Genomic DNA, 19,687 nt, shown 5'->3' on the forward strand with positions numbered 1-19,687 from the left:
ATAGCAATCGCAACTGTAAATGAACAACAATATCAATGTATAAATGAACAATAGAATCCGAGTTAGACAGTACAATATTATTTTAGAATGAACATCATAACATTTTCAGTTGTAAATAACAATCTTGCTATCCAATTATGATTTCGATATAACAGAGAAATTCAAAGAAATGTTCAGGAATAGAAGATTACTGAATAAATCAAATTAAATAAATGCAAAGGAAATCAAACCACACACGACTGTAATTGTAAAATAATGATACAAGAAGCAAGTGATCCACTAGGGCTGGGCCCTCAGCCACTAGGGAAGTACTGCTACGTTTACTCCAAGATCAGATAACAGAACAGCAACTGAGCTATATATTAATCATAAATGGCAGAGTTACAACTATCGCTCTTTAAATAGAGTCGATGATCAAATTTAAGATTACGACAATAAGTCCTACAAATTGACAATAATATCCACCCCTTGGGCTAGCAGTGCTGTCCCTTTTTATAATGGCCAGGCAGAAGTATCAAAAATACAGATAAGTCTGGAAGCAGCAATCCCTCAGGATCAAAGGATCTTGAGGGATTCGCCATATCTTTGATCTCCAAATTATCGTTTTGTATTCTTGCACTGATGCTGCATTTTCTCTTCCTTTTCCTGGACCATGCGCTCCGATCTTGATCTCCTCGTCTGGATACAACTTCTTGTTAAAGGGACAATAGTTGCTTCTACTTTGTCTTTTCCTCCTGAATAATGATTTTCTATTTCCTTCACTTTCTGCATAGAAAAAGACAATAATTAGTTATTTTGTATCAATCACAAATCTCCTTAATTCTATCATAATTCTTTGACATATTACCATCTTAGAATGTAAAGGAGTTATGATTTAAAGGATAAGATAAAAAAATAAATGGTAAATACATACCTTTTCCAATTCTCAACAATTGGCTCCATGTAGCACGGTCCTTCTGCAAGGTCCAAAGGTGCAACTACGCGCAGAGACTTTTTCTTAAAAATTATCTTACACTTTTTCAGATTTATCACCCCGTTCATGTTAGTAGCCCAATCTATTCCTAATAGTGTAGGGTAGGGATTGTTGTCATCAAGAATCTCTATCACTCCAAAATCTACTAGCGTGCTCGGTCCTTAAATATCCAATGTGATTCCCTGCAATCTCCCCATAGGTAGGATCTTTTTCTAGTTCCCCATTTGTAGTTGGATAGGAGACCATTGCAGTGTAGGCCTCCCCATGTGCTACCATCTCTACGTCAGCAGAACATTCACATCCGATCCTAGGTCCAAAATCACTTGGTCCATCTCATGTTTTCCAATATGTGTGGTCAACCTCATTTCTGTTCCCATCCTCATCATGTGCTTTCCAATCTTCCTAACTACGCGAGGTTCTCCTGGCGCGATTCCAGCACATCGATTAATGAGTTCCTGCAATCCCTTTACAACCTTGCTGTCATGCAGCAACTTCATGCATGTTCCCAGGAATGTCGTGAGCATCGACGGGGCAATTTCCAGCTTTGGTCTATCCTCGGTTCCTGAAGTGGAGGCATCAGCGAAGCTCTTCCTAGCTTCCATGAAGGTTTCCTTAGTGCCCTCCAAATCAAACTTTGGTTCTTTCGTCAAAGCCTTGCAAACCCACGTACTATCTTCAGGCTACTTGCCTTTATCGTCCCCCATCGTCATCCCACTTCGGAACATAATATTTATGTTAGGGTCTTCCTCGCGCGGCTTAGACCTCGTCATTTGCGGGTTATGAGACACGGGAGGTTGGAGCGCTCCTTTGTCGTATAGCCTCGCTATCAGTGTGGGACAATCCTCCATCTCATGATCAAAAAATGTAAAATACAAGCATGAGGGCCACGTTTGATTCATAAAATCATAGGCATAATGTCTTGGCCCTTCAAAATTGTAACATATCAGTTGGTCGTGACCTCTTCCAGGGCCTTGTCTATACCCCTAAAATTTGGTTTGCGCCATCCCTGCGTTATGGCCAAGGGGCCGCATTTTAGCCTGGATTTTGTAGGCCGGAGTCATATCCATGATTAGTTCATATCTTCTATAGGTGTGCTCATCATGTCCCACCGATCTACAGAAATTACAAAACAATTGTTGTGAATTCTATGTGTACTTCTGCAATAAATCGCAACTCTCTGTAGCATGCTTTCCTCCTATTTGACAAATTGCGCACCACAATGCAGGCGTCGTGCTAGGTCCTGCTTGTGCCTCTGGTCTTAACAGCATCGGTCCTCCTCCCATGAGGTAATTCGGGAACACTGGGCAGTGGTCCTTTCCATGACCCTGACCTTTACATTTAACACAATATACCTTGTCACGCACTTCTGGGCAAGCTGTCCTATCCTATTTCAGACTCTGCATCTCAAGGCACAAGTTTTTCAACTCCATGTGGATCTACTAAACTCTCAGGTTAGGATCTTGTATCAGGGTTTCATGCAGCCTCATCATGATCTGTACGGCCTCAACCTACGTTGTTAGCCTCTATTATGACAGAACGTTCCTTAAATGTGGCGTTAGCAATGCTACAAACCATTCGTGGTGTTGTCCATCTGTCAAAGTCATATTAGCTTCATGAATTGTGCACTTCAGTTTGTGATCCAACTCTGAAGGAGTCTCGCCTAGTAGCATCGTGATCTCCTTGAGCTCAATGATCAACCGTGCCTCTGACTTTAACCTACTCAATTCTCTGTTAAGGACAGTTTGGATATCTGCGATCCCTACATTCGGATTGTCATTAGAATGCTTAATATACCAGGACAGCGTGCTATCCTACAGAGTGCTGACCAATGTTGTCTTCTTTATATTGTCATCCATAACTCCCTACTCTTCCCATACAACTTTTATCAAGAACCGAAACTGTTCTAGATCTTCATTTCCTACTCCCTTGAAGACCGGCAACTTTATCGTGCTTTCCATATGGACTCACGGTGGTGGCGGAGGTGGTATGGGCCAAGATGGGGGTGAAGGCAGCGAAACTGGTGGTAGTGTGGGTGGGGGCGATATGTGCAGAATCCTCTGTCTTATCAAATTGATCACACTTTTTGGTGAGACCTTCGTGAGCTCTTCCTCGTTCCCTTGTGGAGCTTAAATCAAGGGGCTGGTTTCTAATCTGCACTACCTTCATTTCTGTAAATTCTCCCACTTCACGTAGCCCCAAACGTCAAGGTATCTACATAATCCATTTTTCACACAATAGTTTTTTAATCTGAGTGTTCAGAGACTTAACGTACTTACCTTGTGGTCCTTTGAGGAAGCATCACTCTGCCTATCTATAGCTGACTGAAGTATCTACCAAGAACTCAGTAATGAATCCTCCTATAATTCAACTGATCTAGTGATCAACAGCACGTGTGATATTATCCTCTAATGCTTCCAATATGTGTAGCAACTCTGGGGTCCACACAATAGGACCATCGAGCTTGCACCTCCCTTGGCTATCTGCTAGGTTTGAAGTGCACTCATACAACTCAGTAGGGAAAGATGCAAAGAAAATTTCGTGGATCTCTGTGTACAAGTAGCAGTCTAACCACTGTTCTTTTGATATTCGGGGATTACTGTTCTCCTACACCGTGAACTCATGAATTCTTTTGTCCAACCAATCTTCGATTTCTTTCTTAGTTGGATTCCAATGATATGACATCAAACATCTCTATGTAGATCCCGGTCCTAGCAATAGAACTATTTGTTGGCTTGTTGGGGCTTGACCTAGGTTCGGAGTTAATTAGCCAAACAAATCCCTGTACCACTGGACCTTTCAGTAACAGTCTGTAGAGCATGAACTGAGGTCTCACCCGAGGTAGTATGGGGGGGTGATGGAACTAGGTTTCTGCACCCTTGAGATGTTTGATGGGTTGATTTGGTCCAACTATGAGTCTCTTCACATAGGTTACTTCGCGCACTTCCCTGGCCTTCACGCCGTGATATATTCACCTTCACACACTTCCCTGGCCTTCGTGCCCTAATATATTCGCCTTCGCACAACCCTAACCAGGGGTTGTGGGACTTTCGCGCTGCTGGAGCAGCAATCTACACTACTTCCCTAAGTCACACCTGAGATCTTTACTTATCTTCTTATAACAGTTAGTTATCTTCAAGTAAATAGATGCCTTATATTATATTCACTTATTCAACACATTCATATGAATTCACATAGTGAATAAATAGAAAACTTGCAATTGATACCCAATAATCAATGAAACAGGAAACAATAAACAGAAATATGGTAAAAATTCTCTTTTATTAATTATTCCAATGGTTACATACTCGACCTGCCCTGCACACACAGCTGCAGGTGTCTGCGAACTCTGCTGCAGACTACTAGGCCTTTGCGCACTCAACTACAGAGCCTTCTCCTACTCTATGACCCAAAGACACGACTTACACTTCGACTCAATGCTTCTATTCCTTCCCTTCCATATATACATGTCCCTCTTACACTTAGATCCTTGCTCTATTTATACAATCCCATGGTCCACGGACCATGGGTAGATCTTTCAAGCTAACATTACTTTACAAAAACAAGGGCAGACAACCCTATTAATCTATTACGACTTCGCGCTCTACGTCCACAATTCACAGAGTCTTTATAATGGATTTATTCAAAACTTGGGTTTTAAGCCCCAAAACATGCCTAGGGGGGATTCCATGCCCAACAATTGGAACCAAAAGTAAGTATCCCACTCACTCTCTCATATGCATCATGTAGTCAAAAAATTGTGAGGGTTACGAGATAGTTGGTTTATAAGTGAAAAGGTGGCCAGTTAACATGGCCACCTTCATTCAATCATGCATGCACAACCAGGTGTCCTCTCACATGTGGCTACAGTCAACTCAAAGACAGAGAAGGAGGAGAACAAAAAGCGGTTAAACTACAGATCTACAAGGTGGGAGCTAATTACAAGGAGTGGGAAATGATGAGGTGGTAGTGGGGACCAGCAAACTAAAAATGGCAACGTACCTTTGCTACCAGCACACCACCTCACCCCGAATCACCATAAGAGGAAATAAAATGTCATTCCCATGCATTCATGCATTTCACCTCCTTGAAACTCCCTCACTCAAGTCGTTCTCATAACACAGGCAACCCACCAGAAGCAAATATCAATCTTTCACTGCACAGGAATTTCTACAGGAGCATGCATAGGAATTCATACAGGATACACAGAGATTGTCTACAGGATACACAGAGACTGTCTACAGGATTGACAAAGAATAATTCAGAAGGGATATCACAGGCGTTGGCGGCTACAAAAAATATAAAGAGGTAGGCTCTGATATTACATCCCCCATTACAAGTGAATGAACCAATAATCCTCTGAATTTGAGTGAATTTAGCAACTGTGTGAAGGGAATTAAATACACAGTCATCTCTGTTTTGCTCCAGCATTTGAAAAATTGTTTCAACCCTTTCATTTTTTCCTCAAGCTTCACCAACAAGATGACAGGAGGGTTTAATAGGAGAGAGCCCAAAAACACTGTGAGAATCCAACAACACCCCCAAGTGCTTGAAATATTCACAAGACATAATTGGATGGGGTTTTTTGAAAAACTCAGAGGGTATGATGATGAGGTGGCTCAAGAATTTGCTCTCTCCCTCACTCCACACACCAGAATCCATGCCACTACTGTAATAAGGGGCCTCACTATAGATATCACCCCTATGCTCATCAATAGAGTCACCACACATTCCCTAGGAATACCATGGACGAAAGAAGACAAAGGAGATAGCGAGGTTGCCAAAAGAAAATTCTTTTTATAAGGTGAGGAACCCAATGAGGACAAAAATGGAGTAAGGAGGGGAAGTCTGCCATATCAATGGAAGGACATAGGCTACAAACTAATCAAATACATCTCATGTGAGGGTAGGTATAGTGTTGTATATGGCGATCATTTTAGGATCCTTGAGGAATTAAGATTTGGAGCAGAAACATCCCCTCACCAAAGGCTCAGCATACCATATTTCTTGCTTCAATCACTCATAGACTCAAGCATCAAAGTGAAGGAGGGAAATTCCCAACAGTTAGCTCACCATGGGTTGATTATTATTCCCATAAAATATTCCCTCCATAAACTCAGAACTCCTATAACATGGACAGTTTTCAGAGACATGCCAACAGAGTATGACATCAAAGCTCTCACTTATGATGTTAGTCGTATTGTTAGTGAAGAGGAAGTAGAACGAGAAGAGAAAGATACAGAAGGTGATAAGGATGATATGGATGAAGAAGGAGCTGACACAGAGGATCGTGATGAAGATGAAGAAGAAGAGGGAAAATAAGAGGAGGATGATTAAGGAGGAAACTGATAGAGATGATGAAGATCTACAAGAAGGAGAAGACAAGAAGGACATAAAGGAAGAAGGAAATGGAAAAGAGGGAATAGAAAATAAGGAGTATTCACCTAGGGTGTCTCTAGAGGCAACTAAGTGAGAGGTAGCATCTACCCTCACTACTCTCAATACGCCAATCAAGCAAAAGGGAAAAATGCAGAGGCATAACCCACTATATTTTAGATCAAGAAAGAGGACAAGAATAAGACAGGGGAAACCACAAACATCAACCAAAATTCCTATTGTGATTGAAGATTACCCTACACAAAAAGACAAAATGCCTACCCCTAGGTCCCCTATCACCTATGTGAGGAGGCCTACTGCTCAATCAACTTCCTCAAAGGGAAAGGCAATCCTATAGGACACATAGCAAAATCTACAGGATGAAAAAACAATCTTATAGGATACTCTATTGAATCTACAGGAGGGACAAAAATTGGAAAGGAAGGTAGTGGAGCAGCAAAAAACTAAAGAGGAGGACCTAGAGACAAAAGAATCTAGCCCCCAACCTAAACTAGACTCCTATTACCGGTTTATTGAAGGAGGCAGGGTCATACTTCATAAATTTTCCATTCCACTATTCTTCGAGCTTGAGAAGGAGAGGGCCAAAACTCACCAATGGATGCAAATCGCCAAATAAAAGTGCATGGAAGGCATTGGGCACATGGAAGAAAAACTCAGAGAAATGGGTAGAGAGCTATGTTGCTTGAGGGACATAGAAGCTATAATGAGAAATCAACTAGAGACATAAAATGCATGGCTGAGGGGACATTTGCAGGAAAGAGAGAACCAATTGGCATGTATGGCCAACCTTCCCTTGGAAGCAATCTAGTGTAGGATTCCAGCTAAATCCTATGCTCTTTACCTCAAAGAACAATGCCATTTCAGGACTACAGCCAGTTTATTGATCTTTGTGATCAAAGTACACTAGAAGATAGAGCCAAAATGGATGAGTTTTACTTGCACAACATGGCCCTCATAGACATGAATGTATGGGACCGTAATACCAAGCTAGGAGATCTATAATTAATGGTTTTGGAATCATGGATGAACGATGAGGAGTCAAGAGCTACAGAGATGAAAAGGATATTGGCAAGAGAGAAAACTGAACCTCTTCTAATCAGAGCTGAACAATCAAATCTCATGGCCGTCATCAGTACCTGTAATTTGATTGCAAATGATCCTCAACTGACACCTAGACATCTTGCTACCCAAGAGCAAACAATTTTACATTTTTAGGACATGGTCAGGTTGCTAGGGGATGATAGTATACATGATTACCTGAGGAGATGAAACACCTTGCCATACAATTTAAAGATAAAAGAATATCACTCCCCTCAAAGGTTGAGAGAGGAACTCAACAGGACACCTAAGTATAAGCAATCTATGCAAAGGTTGAAGGTCAATTGGATAGGCCTAAAACTTAGTCCACCACTACTCTCAGGGATGATAGAAGGGAGAAAAGAAGAAGAAAAGAGGCAGTGGGAAGAAGTAGAAAAGAATGCAGCCTTCTATGAAGAAGAAGTGGAGACCATAGCAGGGGCATGGGATGTCAGAGAGGCTACCATAGACATGAAGGATATGGATTTCGACTAAGTTCCTCAGAGGATGAGCAACACTTTCAGTGGGGGGGTGATGATGAGCTTCACCATTGGGTAATTATATGGGCCTTAATTCACCTCCTATCTTAGTCAAACCAAATATTATCATAACTTATTGCATGATTTTGATTATATTTTGTTTATGAGGTGAGTTAGAGTTGGATATTATGCTTTGTGGTCTAATGTGCATTTAATGCAGGATTAAAGGAGAAAATCAAGGAATTTTGGCAAATATCAAGGTCAAAACTCAAATGGGACAAGGGAGAGGGATTATAAGAGGTAAATCCTCCTCATTTACTACCCCTCCATTCGAAGATTCATCCATGAGCTTGGAGTGCAAAAAGCCAAATCATGAGGAGTAGAAGGCAGCCAAGCAAGTGAGAGACAAAGCACTAGTTTATCTCGAGTTTGGGAGTTGAGCCTCCCTAATTTTAAGGAAGTCGTTGGGGACTTCAGATGTATAAGTAGAGAGGACTAGGACCTTAGTAGGATTCATATTTTTATTGTAAAACTTTATTCTATTTTCGAGTTACAAGACTTGTGATAATTCTTTTTGATGTAATTTTTTGTTTTGGTAAGAAGAATGAGTTTTGTTTTGAGCCAACACTGAGTTAACTCAGAGGGTGGAAGCTCTTAGGTTAGGGCCCAAACCTAGCAGCCAAGGCTCCTCTTGATTGTACATGTATGTTTGGTGTAGATTCATAGCTTAATTATTAATTTACTTATTACATGCACTTCCATTACAAGTAGTGTAGATTAGATTGGTTGTGTGATAGCTTGCTTCCATTTGTGACTTTATTTCAAGTAGCAGGTTAGCAAGGAGAAAAAGGATCACCACAAGGTTGTTAGAATGTGTCTCGACCTCACTTCCTCCCTTTGGGACCATGACTTGAGGAAGGGACCCTTAAGTAGCCCCAAAAACACAAATTTCTATTTCTTTTATGAGCTTTGGAGTTTGTTGTCTTTAATTTAGTCTTTGGTTATTGTTGCAAGGTAGATTTCATTGTCATCTTTTCCTTCTCCATTTCAGTAGTAGATCTCAATCATGCTTTCATTCCCTTCAACAACTTTCTTCATGAATAATATAGGCAATCGATTCATTAGTTCTTCTTTTCTAGTTTATGAAAATGTATCTTTTTGCATAGTTTTTTGGAAGAAACAAATGTTTTATGTAGAGAAGGTGCTTCAAGAGGATACCGTGACTTCATAACCAACAGCCACCTTCCACTTCCTCCAACATAGCAATCCCTTGTTTTCACCATCACCCTCACTAGATTTTCGTCATTTTTCATTGAAATTCTCCCAAGCACATTGAGCGAATCTAGCCATCTATCATCTTGGATCTTGACTCCTCAGTGATCATAGACCTTCTAGCACTCCACTCAACCCATCACACACCTCCCCTAAGCTTCCCAACACCTCCAACACCTCACAATTAGCTCTTGGTTGTATCCTGTAGGTTTTGTATAATTCGTACAGGATCATCTTGTAAGTTTCTAGTTGTTATAGCACCATTTACCATCCTTGGTAATTGTGATGCTTGTTTTATGGCGTAGGGCAACCCCTCCTTCCATACTTGGTCCAAATATTTAAAAAAAAAGTGTTTTATTCCCTGTATGCTACCTTGCCATGAGATAAAAGCTTGTAGACATGGGTTTGTTAATACCAAACCCACGTATATGTGTTAAAACACTTAAAAAAAATAAATTCCCTTAATTATGGGTGGAGTTCATGGGTTTTACCTGTTGATTACCTCCTAGTGCCCATGGCCCAACTGTTCCCAACTGTTTCCCAACTAAAAAACTAATTGCGAGAAGAATTAATAGACTTCTATGGGAAGGTCTTAAGTAGGAGAAGATATAGAATTATCATACTGAGATTATCCTTGACTGAGTCTGAAGTATCCCTATGCTTCAAGCACCTCCCCAGGTTTCAGGAAACCCTTGTTTCTTTGAGAGTTGATATTCTCCCACTTACTTAAGATATCATGGTATTGGTTATGGAAGGAGGTTGTTGAGACTGGGACTGGACGGATCTAGAGGACGGTTCTACTTGGAGCCGGAAGAAGAAGACTCAGGTGTATTCTCTCTGTGTTAGTTATATCTTTCTACAATAAAAAGAAACACTCTCTTGTTCCTGAGATTAACTTTGTTTATGCATCAGATACTATTGCAATTCATCTATGAATGCTATTTTGATGTATAACTAATCATTTGTTTATATGATATAAAGTTAGTTTCATTAAAATTCTTTATCTATATTATGCTATGTATGTTCAAATTGGTTGATTTGCATATTTGAAGATCATCAGGAGTTGCAGAGCGTCTGAACCCTGCTGGAACTACCCAAATGAAGGACATTTGGGTATGATCACTATCACATAGTTTGTTTATATAAGCATGTTGCCTGAGTTGTATGAGTGTTTTTTACTGTAGTTTGCTTTTGCTCTATTGGGGTTCCAACCCAAAGCCCTGGGGTACTTATTCTCGTAACAGAATTGGTGACTCCATTGGGGATAACAATCTTGTTATTCCTAGTTTGGGTTTTTCGGTGTCAATCAGGGCTCAGTTCTTGGTTTGCTTGTTGTGACAATATTGTTTGGTTGAGTAGAGTTTTAGACCTTAAGTTAGATCCTTTTGATCTGGCTTTATTTATTGTTTTTTCTTACAGAGCTTTGTATACACACTTTAGTCTATTTATAGTAGCGTAAACACGCTTGTTTCTGTGAACTGAACCCACATATACATGAGTTTCCTTTATCAGAAGTCTGTGTACATGCCTCTGTGCTTGAACACAGTCGTGTATACCATTTTTGTTTTTTCAAATATCTCTACCTAGGGATATTTGTTTCTTGGTCTGTTTTGTCTCTGAGTGGTCAATTTCTGTCTTTATAATTTTATTATTCAGTAAGCTTACTATTTTGAACTCTCTTCTGCTTTGAAAAGTTTTGGCCTAGGTTTGCTTTTGAGTGAGTTTTATGATTTGTGTTTTGGCACAAAAGACTTCTTGCTGAGGTTCTTGATTCTTCTGGTCCTCCAAAACAGCAAATTATTTTCAATATTAGTGTCAAGCTCGATTATTGGTCTACTTGCTTTGCTTTTCGTCATTTCGTGGCCTTACACCTTTTCTTGTTTTCTGAAAGTTTCCTTTTGGAAAATTTGAAAGTGTTTATTTCCTGACTTCTTGGTTAGTTTGTCAAAGCTCTTTGCTACCTTTTGGCTCATTTAGTACAAGATGAAGCCCTTTTTGTTCAAGTTTTCATTTTTTGTCGAACTTGTGACTTGCAAAGTTTCCTTGTGCTCTTCTTTTGGTCTTTGAGTCTTTGGTGGCATTTAGAGTGCTTTCGAAAGGTTGCTTTCATTGCTTCTTGAAAAAGAAAGATTCTTAAAAAACATTATTTTTGTCTTCTTTTAACAAGTTTTCTTTTGGTTTCTTTTGATTTTTTTAAAGTGAATTGTGATCTTTTTAGATTTTTCCTTCTTGTTTGGAGAATATTTTGTATTCAAAATTTGTATTCTTTTCAAACATTTAAGTTTGCTTATTAATAAATTATAAACAATTGCTTTCGTTATTTTTAGAGTAATCTACGATCTTGCATCTTCATGTACACCTTGCATTAGGGTAGTTTTGCATGATTAAAGTATCAATAGTCTTTTTAGTTTTTGTGAGTGTGAAGTGTGGTTTAAGAAAAGGAAAGAAAAAGTTTTTGCTTTATAGAAGTTTCGTAGAACCCAAGTAGAAATTTATTTTCATCGAAGAACAAATGATTGCATTCATATAAGTTAGTTTTTCATTAATTTCTTTTGCGTCATACAAACACCATTGGTTTCATTTCCATTTATCCCTTTGACTTGAAAAATCATCCATTTAAAATCAAGTGCTTAATAAAATAAACCGGAACCTTTTGTATTGTTATCAGAATAAACCAACAAGTTTAGGTTTATTAGGGATTTGGATTAGGCAAGAGGAGAGTTAACTCTCCAAGGCCATTCTAAATTGTAAAACATAGAAGTTTGATTAAAGAGCGAAATGCAATAGCATTAGGGAGACAAGGAAAGCTCTGCGACTGGGAGTAAATCACGAGGGTTCGTGAAGATAAGGATGAGAGATACCCCCTCTATTACTTGTTGGATTATACCTCATGACTGTTCCACCCGGCTTGTGATACGACTTGGTGACCATAGTTGCCTATCCTAGGGATCTACACACATGGATATGGAGGGGAATCCCATGGCACCTAAGGTTCACGTTGCATCACGTTCAGCAGTACTTCTGGAGGGCACCCTTGCGAAGCTTATGGGCTTGCACCAACAAAGGTTGTTGTCTGGAGGTAAGCGTAACTACCTCTGATACCTTCACTAGTAGGCCTAGGGCATAATTACCCCAGTCTATTTTCAGAGGACCCTTCTTATTAACTTTCTTGTATTTTGGTGTCCGGTCCTAATCACCCAGAGCGGAAATACTTGGAAGTTGTTTGATTCCTAATATCTTTAGTGATATTTTAATGAGTTTTCTATGCTCCTAGTCAACCTAGCTTTTAATTTTCTTGAGTCTTTAAGTAGATTTTATAGAAACAATTCAAAGTGGCTAACCAACCATCTCGACGGTCTCGGAGACTTCTTGGGCTTTCACCTATGAGTCTAGATCCTTCTCCTAGAAGGTGTAGGAGCGATTCTGCCAGTGGTAGTAGGTGCATCAGAGATTTATCCTTCACTTGGGGGCATTATTTCATAAGATAGACCTGGTCGTAGCACAGAGTTAGAGAGGAACACACCAGTTCTTTCTCGAGTACTCTTCTAGTCAGAAGATAGTATTGAATAGAAGAGCTTTCAGAGTTGGTTGTGGCTCTGAATTCTCCTCTTCCTCCTGATCATCTAGACATTTTTTTATACATTAGAACTCCAACTCATAGGCCTTCAAGCCCAGGTCCATATACATCTATCCTTTTGATGACCACTGCTGGAAGCATGGCATCCACGATGAGTGTTGCGAGCATGCAGACTCCTATATCTGTACAAGGGGGAGGAACTATTTCCATTCCTTCTAACACTCCCAACACATCTATATTTGGGTATATTTCCATTCCGTTGACGAGTGAGAGTTCTCAAGCTAATGTGTCCAGTTTTGGATTTTTCCCTTTTGAAATGCCCTCTCAAGCTATTCCTTTGGTTCCTTTGAATATACCATCAACTAGCTATACATCCATGGTGAGTGGATCGACTTATTTTTAGGGTTTCCCATTTGGAAGTGGTCATATACCACATTCCAACCTGACAGTAGGGTCTGTCCCTTTTCCTTTTACAAGTCAAGGTAGTAACACCTTTCAGAGTTGGAGAAACCCCGCGGTTGGTGGGATAGGAGCTAGGAATCAATTTTTTGGCTAACAAGGGAATGTGTCGTGTTCCTCAGTTAATTCATTTCAATTTTTTTCACCCTTTGCTAATGCTTGGAACCCTTATCAAGGGCTATCGGCTCCTTTTAATACTTTGTTAGGGGGTAACTTCACCGGTTATGAAGAATTTTCGGCAGGAGTTGGTCAATCTCTAAATTTTGTTGGACCACAAGGATCAACCTTTGGTTTAGTAGGCTCTACGAGTTACTTCGGGCAACCTGGTGCCTTTCAAAATCCAGGTCATTATTTTCAGACCTACGGGAACCCTGCCTAGTCCGGATGGAATTCCCAAGGTCCTCGATGACTTCCTTTTCTAGCCATGCTTAATTTGCTAGATTTGTCTAAATTGATGAATAATCCAATTAGGTGCAATCTAGTTTGGCCTCTAGTCCCAACTAAAATTCCATCAGATATTCCAAAATTCAAAGGGAAGAATGGTGAAGACCCGCGAGACCATGTGACCACATTCCACTTATGGTGCTCATCCAACTCCCTGATAGAGGATTCAATCAAGTTGAGGTTATTTCAATGCACCTTAACAATGAATGTGACTAAATGGTATATAGAATTGCTAGGGGTCACCTTTACTTCTTTCGCCGATTTGGCTAATATTTTCTAGAATCATTTTTAGTTGCATGTCTGCTATGAAGCCGGAATTGAGCTTCTGTCCAATTTTCATCAAGAGAAGGCAATGCACATTTCGGATCATATCCAGGAATGGAGATGGAGAAAGTGGCTTATCAAAGCCAAAATTCCACTAGAGTTCTATCTCAAATGGTTTCTCAAATGTTTACAACCTAAGATCTCCAAGGATGTTTCTCTTTCTGGTGTTTATTTGGAAGAGAAGGCTATTTTTTGAGCCCAACAATTAGAAATGATATATTCTCAGTTTGTGACTCTTCAGAAAATCCTACCTGAGGCTCCTAGATCCAAGGTTGATTTAGCCAAACCAAAGCCAAGCCCTCATGCTGATGGTATAGTCAGATCAATTGACACAAACACGGTGAACCTTTTGAACCAATTGCAGCAGTTGTCTCGACAAACTTCTTCTCCTAACCAGGTACCACCATCTACACCTTCACCTTCCCAACCTACCTCCATAAATGCCATCGAGGCTTCTAACCCCAAAGTAAATCAACAATTCGATGGGAAGAAGAAGGGACGAGGTAAGAAGAATAACATGGAAGGGAAGGGTAATGCAAACAAGCCCGACAATGGTGCGGGTGAGAGTAGAAAAGAGTCCAAAAAGAAGATTAAATTTCCATGCAAGTTATGAAATGGAGATCATTTGACTCACCTCTGCTGCAAGATTCGAGATTCCCAGCGCTTGTTAGTGCAGCAAGGGTCCTCTAGCTCCCAAGCTACCCTATCTGACACTTTTCCCCAAGGGTAGCAATTACTTGCTGGCGCGAACTTGAATGCTGGTACCTCTGCAAGGGGAAACCAGGAAGGGGAAAATTCCTCAAATGTGTATATGATGAAGTCTCATGTCGACGTTGCAACACAAGGACACGATTATGGTGAAACAGAAACATATAAGGGTAAATCTGTTCTCGAAACTGTAAACCCACTTCATATTGAGCGACCCTCTATTGAGTCTCTACCTCAGATACCGAAAGGTTCCACAAAGTGCTCGACTATTAACCCTAATGCAAGGGCAGCCCAGAACTACTCGATTGTAGAAGATCTAGCTCAAAGTCCTTGCGCTATGTCTGCATTGGAGGTACTCCAGTCATGTCCTACTCAGAGAAATGCTTTGCTTTCGGCAATCGAGGCGATGGATCCAAAAAATTCTTTAGTGCTCAATTTTGATATGCTCAATGTCAAAAAGAGACTTCCTCACCATATGGCTTTCCAAATAAAGTCTACTTGCCAAAAAACCAATATTTTTTAGACAATTATAGATTACGGAGCTTCCACATGCATAATGTCTATGTCATGTTCAAAGGCCATTGGATCACCTTCAGCTATTCTTCCACCAACTCTCTTAACAGCATTTGATGGTCATTCTCATAGGCCACACAGAATTATCCCGACTTTTCCTATATGTGTTGGAGGAAAGGTCATTAATATGGAGGTAGAAATCATTGATGGCAACCTGGATTACAACATCCTCTTACAAAGGAATTGGATTTATGAGATGGATGCCATAGTTTCATCTTTTTTCCACATCCTCTGCATTCCTCATGAGGGGAGAATTGTTAAAATTGATCATTTAGATTATTCTTCGGGTCACTCTTGAGAAACTTCGGATTCTACCGTTCCATTGGTGGATAATCCCCATCAACCTATAGATAATTTAAGAGTTTGGATGTACTCTCCATTAATGGGTATATTTTATCTTCCGCCTCCTACATCTAGAATCAATGTAATTTCATCCTCCAAGGGGCCTTCACAGAAAGAGTTCTTTCGAACTCATTATTTTTCAAACCCTTGGACCTTACCTTCATCTACGACCACATTATATGGAGACCAGGTTGGTGGAATGGCATTTCCTATGTTTGTAGCATAACTTAGCTATCAATCTATCATTAACTCTATGGACAACCATCCCACTCCTTTTTCAGAGGAGGAGCTAGATGGTGATGTGGCTCCAGCTTGGACCCTTGACTCTACTTCTCCTCTAGATTGCTTAGATATAGTTCTACCATCTGATGAAGAAATTTTAGAAGTGATGATGGGTGTAGATTTACCTTGGGAAGATTTACATCATTGTTCGTATTTTCTTCCTCCATTGCATGAAGTCAAATCTAGGTTCTCCAATATGCTTACAAGTGATGTTTGTACAGTGTCAAACCCTTTGGCTCTCAAAAACTGTACCTATAAACACCTCTAGGAATCTTGACATTATAGAAAATGTCTTCATTGGAGCCAATTGCCCCCCTGAAGAGATTCAAATTTACACCAACCTCTTTAAAGAGTTTCAAGATGTGTTCGCTTGGTCTTATGAGGAAATGCCTAGTATTCATCCATCTATAGTCCAACATGAGATCAAGATGTACGAAAACGCTAGGCCTATTCGGCAAAAGCTTTGACATGTCAATCCTAGGAAAGCAACAGCTATTAAAGCTAAAGTTGAAAAGCTACCTAATATGGGTGTCATATACCCTGTTCCTCTAATGGAGTGGGTTTCTAATCCAGTCCCGATAGATAAAAAATAAGGAATGATCTGAGTGTGCATTGGCTTTAGGGATGAACAAAGCTTGCCCAAAAGACAACTACCCCACAACGTTTATTGATCAAATAATTGATGGGTGTGAGGATAATGAAATTTTTTCGTTCATGGATGAATTCTCTGGTTATAATCAAATTTCTATCCATCCAGAGGACCAGCATAAGATAGTTTTTATTTGTCCTTGGGGTACCTTTGCATACAAAAAGATGCCTTTTGGTATTAAAAATGTTGGAGCTATGCTTCAGTGGGCCATGTCTTATGCTTTCCACGACATCCAACATGTCATCGAAGCATACTTGGATGATTTAACTGCTCATTCTCGAAAGAGAATTGATCATCCGAGCCACCTTCGGTTAGTTTTTGAGAGATGTCAATTTTATAAAATCCACTTGAATCTGAATAAGTGTGTTTTCGTGGTCACATCTGGTCAGTTGTTAGGGTTCATCCTATCGACTGAGGGGATTCGAGTAGATCCCTTCAAGGTTGAGGCAATAATTCAGTTTCCTCCCCTGTCTTCAATCCGTCAACATCAAAGTCTCCAAGGAAACGAAAATTTCTTGAGAAGATTTATAGCAAACTATGCTGAGATAACTAAAAGATTTATGTGTTTGTTGAAGAAAGGAGTTCCATTTGTATGGGACGAATTTACGCAGCGATATTTTGATGACTTGAAGCAGGCATTAATCTCTGTCCCATTGTTGAGTCCACCAAATTGTGGCAGATATTTCCTTTTGTATCTCGCGGTGGCAGAATCAACCATAGATATGGTTCTAGTTCAGGAGGATGGTGCTCTCACTAAGCATGTGATTTACTACTTGAGTCAAGGCTTAGTAGGTCCTGAACTATGCTATTCTCCTGTCGAGAAATTGTCCTTGGCAGCTGTCCATGCTGTCCAACGGCTTCGTCATTATATTCTACTATGCAAAACGTTCATCTTAGCGGCTGTGAATCCTTTTCAGTTAGTCCTCAAGAGGTGAGTGATTAGGGGTAAATACAATCGATGGATTGTTATTTTGCAAGAATTTGATCTCCAGTTCTTGTCAGCCAAGTCTAAGAAGTCATTGGTTTTTTTGGAATTAATTTCTGAGCTGCCTTGTGAAGAAGACATTGTTTATGAGGAAACTTTTCTAGACGAACATTTATTCCTCAATTATTCACAACATCCCTGGTATGGAGATATCATCATATATCTCCAGACTTCGAAGTTCCTACCTGCTTCCTCCAAGGATGAGCGTCAAAAGTGACATCACCTTGATAAAAACTATGTTATCATTGGTGATACATAATATCACCAAGGGGTTGATTCAATCCTTAGGCATTGCTTAACTTAGAGGGAGCAGAATCTATACTCAATGATTGCCACTGTGGAGCTTGTGGGGGTCATCTATCAGGGCTTGCAACAGCCCAGAAAATTTCGCGTGCCAGCTACCTTTGGCCTTCAATTTTCAAAGATTGTATTGAAGTGGTCAAACGTTGCCACCCTTGTCAAGTCTATACTTGGAATATGCACGCGCATCCATCTCCTCTTTTTCCTGTTATCACTTTCAGTCCATTTAAAAAATGAAGCATTGACTTTATTACTTGTAATCTGCCTTTGGCGATGAATCACAAGTATATCATAGTGGCCATAGACTAATTTACGAAGTGAGTTGAGGCCATGCCTACTTACAAAAATGATAGTGAAACAACAAAATTGTTTCTCTTCAATCAAATTATTTCACATTTTGGTATCCTGAGAGAGATTTTCACTGACCATGGCAATCACTTCCAGAACCAACTGATGACTGAATTGGCTCTTAAGTTGGGCTTCCAGCATGAGAATTCATCACCGTATTATCCTCAGGCCAATGGGCAAGTCGAAGCCATGACTAAGTCCCTCAAGACGATCCTGCAAAGGAAAATTGACAAAAATCGCTCCAATTGGCACATCATGTTGTACCTAGCTCTCTGGTCATACCGGACCTCGGTGAAGACTGCCACCAGTTTTACTCCTTTTCAGTTAGTTTATGGGTTGGAATCCATTTTTCCTATTGAATGTGAAATTCCATCCCTTAAGCTAGCTGTAGAGCTTCTTCCAGAGATGTCTAGTCTCGAAGAATGCCTCGTTCATTTGGAACATCTTTATGAGCAGCGTCGAGATGCCACCATAATAAACAAGGCCCATAAGAAAAGGGTTGAAACTCAGTATGATAAAGTTGTCTGTCCTCGGGTCTTTTCTGAAGGAGACCTTGTCTTAGTCTATGACCAAGATAAAGATGCCTTGGGGGTAGTCAAATTCAAGTCTATGTGGTATGGTCCCTTTATAGCAAAATGAGTTTTGGGAAAAGGGGCTTATGAATTAGTCGAAATTGAAGGAAACAAGTTGGGAGAGCCCCGAAATGGGCTTTACCTTAAGAAGTATTTTCTTAGGTTTCGGCCGAGCAATTGCTTGTTTGTATATACTATGTTTTTGTACATATTTGTTGGGCATTTTGTGATATCGACATTTTTTTTTATCTTCTTTGGCAGGTGTTGATGGATGACTTGATATATTTCAAATTCCTCGATGGTGCTAGTCGGCACACTTGAAATGTTGCTTCCGTAGCTTGGGTGATTTATTATCCATCTGGTTAGTTGATGGTGTCAAGGGGAGTATGTATTGGTCCTACTTCAAATAACATTTCTGAATATACTGTCGTTATTAGTTTACTATCCCAAGCAATTTCTTATGGAATTGATTTGTTTCTTGTGTATCTTGACTCACAGCTGGTAGTGTCACAATTAAATAACATTTATCGGGTTCATGATCCTTATTTATATCACCAATTTTTGAGAGAGAGAGTGTTGCAATGAACATTTATTTATATTACATATGTGCACATTCCACGATCTGAGAATACATTAGCGGACTCTATCGCTAATCAAGCATTAGATTGGCATATCAATCATTCATCAAATTAAGAAAACATAAAAAATTAGACTAAATTCCCATAATCATGTCTAGCCTGTCTATAAACCTAGCTCAGGATGAGTGGCTAAGAAGTTAACTACTGCATTGGCCATGTGCCGAAGTATGTGGATCCAGTCCCGTGGTAATCCTACCACGCGGTACTACATATTCTTAGGTAGATCCTCTATGGTTATCATCGGTACCTGGTGAGTCAATCTCACCAAGTTTCTTTGAACTGCATATAGGA

The sequence above is a fragment of the Pinus tabuliformis genome, chromosome 8 (genome assembly GCF_031772625.1).
Source record: "Pinus tabuliformis cultivar Carrire ecotype Pingquan chromosome 8, CPIR1, whole genome shotgun sequence".
NCBI classification, from domain to species: domain Eukaryota; kingdom Viridiplantae; phylum Streptophyta; class Pinopsida; order Pinales; family Pinaceae; genus Pinus; species Pinus tabuliformis.